Source organism: Pocillopora verrucosa, chromosome 7, assembly GCF_036669915.1.
Source record: "Pocillopora verrucosa isolate sample1 chromosome 7, ASM3666991v2, whole genome shotgun sequence".
In the NCBI taxonomy this organism is placed as follows: Eukaryota; Metazoa; Cnidaria; class Anthozoa; order Scleractinia; family Pocilloporidae; genus Pocillopora; species Pocillopora verrucosa.
In genome coordinates, this window is record NC_089318.1 from 21,025,779 (window position 1) to 21,028,278 (window position 2,500).

Consider the following 2,500-nt stretch of genomic DNA (forward strand, 5'->3'; position numbering starts at 1 on the left):
AATTTCTGAATTAATCTTCCTACATTGAATTCTATTGGTACTTTATGGCATTCTCAAACATCTTACATGTAGTTACATGTGTATTCAATTTATAACAACATCAAGTTTTAATCAATGCACATATTGCTTTATGATCAGTGAAATATGTTTCCAGAATGTGTACAGTCACTTGTGATTCAGGCAAATTGGTATATATATGGTCAATAGTTGTTCTATTATCAGTAGTATAGGATGATACCAATTGCCTGTAATTTTTCTCTCTTATAAACAAGTTATTGAGGGGAACTTTCTCTTTTTGAATTAAGTAATTGAGCTTAAAATCCCCAAGAAAAACATTAAAATCAGAACAGCAACTATTGAGAACTTGGGTCAATGCTAGACACATTTGTTGGACTGACACTTTCGGTGACCTGTACACACCTATGATATTAACATGGGGAATGGCAACAACTTTGATAATGGTTATTTCTACTCCATTGGTGTTTTTGGCCAGTGGATATCCAGGCTTAAAGGGGATTTTAGTGTATACAGCTGTTCCACTAAAGGGTCTTGTAGTGAGTATTGCAGATTCACTGTCATTTCGAAATATAGTATACCCACTTATGGCATAGCTGGCATTGCTATCTAAATGGTACAGTCTTGTTTCTGAGAATATATTGATATCCATATTTGAATAGTTTAGGTCACTACGTATGTCTTCAATATGTTTATGCAGAGATCTTGAATTAAGGAAGCAAATTTTAAAAGTATTTGGGTCTAATTCATAGATCGGAGTATTAGAAAGTTTGGTATGGTGACCTGTGTGTAACTGCTGCATGTGAACTTTAACATGATTAACAGCTATTTTACTTTAAGAAAGGTCAGTTATGTAAAGTCCATCAACTGTTGTTACTCTGCTGAGTCCTACACAATGCACATGAGGTATTGCTCTTTTGGTGTTAAAGTTAACAGCTATTCTAGTTTCTGTGTCACCCTGTGATCTATGTATGGTTTTGGCTGCTGCAGGTCTTAATGGAAACTGCTTTCTTACAACTTGGGCTGTTCTGTTTCTTCCTACTGCAAATTGTGCAATGATAGGTTTGATAGGAGTCCATGTAGCTTCAATTCCTTGCAAATACAATTGCTTGTTATCATATCTAGTTTTTTCTCCAACATCAACATGGTCAAACTGTACCCAAATTATACCAGATGGTCTACTTTTGTCATATAATGTAATCTTTTTGATAATATTACTTGCCCCTTTTGTGATACCATCATCAGTTCTTACATTTAATGCTATCTCTGTTCTCTCACCCTCAGCAAGTTGAAGGTTTGAGGCTACTGCTTGGTTTTTATGGTTTCAGCTTCATAGAAGCTAAACCGTATTGTCAGCGTGTTGTAAGTAAGTGAGTGAGTACGTAATTCGGAAAGCCGAAGTAATGCCGATGGGACGCGGACTCCTCAGTCGATGGTTTATTGACATGTCCGAAGTATGTTTGCGTAATTCGGAAAGCTGAAGTAATGCCGATGGGACGCCGACTCCTTAGTCGATGGTTTATTGACATGTCCGAAGTATGTTTGTGACAAGCGTTTAATAATAGTCCTGAGAACGAGGTTGAGATTTCACAGTCGATATTTCTTCGCATATCACATGAGCACATGGTGAACGTCGAAGCAACGTTTTCCGATCTGTTTCTGGGCGGCGGTGGATTCTGAGGTAAGTTTTCATATATTAGCGATGGTTTTGTACTATTTAACTCTAGGAACAAGACAGAGCTCTCGAAAATTGTTTCCGTTGTTTGCTGCTAAAACTTCGTCTAGGATTTTTGACGGTTTCTGCAAGTTTTCAAACAAAGTATCGATTCCTGAATCAAAGTGTTTGTTTGGCAATCGTGATGGCAGACTGACTCGTGTAGCCCAACAGCAGCTTCTGTTGCTCCGTGTATGGCATTTCGTTGTGAGTCTAATTTCTCAAGATGAAAATAATTCCCTTTTGGGAACAAACAATGTCCATTTGGACACAAATAACTCCCTTATGGGAAGTAAACATGTCTTTCGAGACATAAGCAATTCCCTCTTGGGAACTAATAACTTCCTTGTGGAAATAAAAATCGCCTTTCGAGGCGCAGCATCTGATCATTCACAAGCTAAACAAACGTCTTTGCTTCAGCAATTCGAATTGTTTTGTAAACAGGGGTTCGAGAGAACTGTCTCTGATTCTGACTATGAAAATACAGTTAAGATTATTGGTTGTGATTCACACGATAAGCGAAATTCATCTTTTAGTGAAGTGAGTGTAACTGATGGGCCAGCCAAGGTAAACCTCTTCAGGAAACCTGATTTACGTCGACAATATAGACAATATAGAAATTTTCGACAGCCTTGACGAATGATGGGTCGCAGATCCAGAGATAGAGAGCCATCTAGGATTTCACTGACAAAACTTTTGCGTTTAATGAAATGCAGAAAACTAAGGAAAAAGCACAAAAAATTGTTCACGAAGTCATTTCCTGTCTCGTCT

At 37.7% G+C, this 2,500-nt stretch overlaps 1 protein-coding gene, 1 long non-coding RNA gene and 1 pseudogene across 3 annotated transcripts in view; 2 read left to right on the forward strand and 1 right to left on the reverse strand.

Annotated features, from left to right (window-relative positions):
- The window catches only part of LOC136282695 (uncharacterized), a 24,094-nt gene that overhangs the window by 8,032 nt on the left and 13,562 nt on the right, over window positions 1–2,500 (reverse strand). The window lies entirely within an intron of this gene.
- Window positions 1,630–2,500, forward strand: part of LOC131792321 (uncharacterized) — a 10,009-nt gene continuing 9,138 nt past the window's right edge. The window contains exon 1 of one of the 2 annotated variants that reach the window (XM_066169975.1): window positions 1,630–1,696. The gene's annotated coding sequence lies outside the window, so the exon portion shown is untranslated. The remainder of the gene's footprint in view (window positions 1,697–2,500) is intronic. The other variant, XM_066169976.1, reaches the window with a different exon arrangement.
- Window positions 2,034–2,500, forward strand: part of LOC136282190 (uncharacterized) — a 4,008-nt pseudogene continuing 3,541 nt past the window's right edge.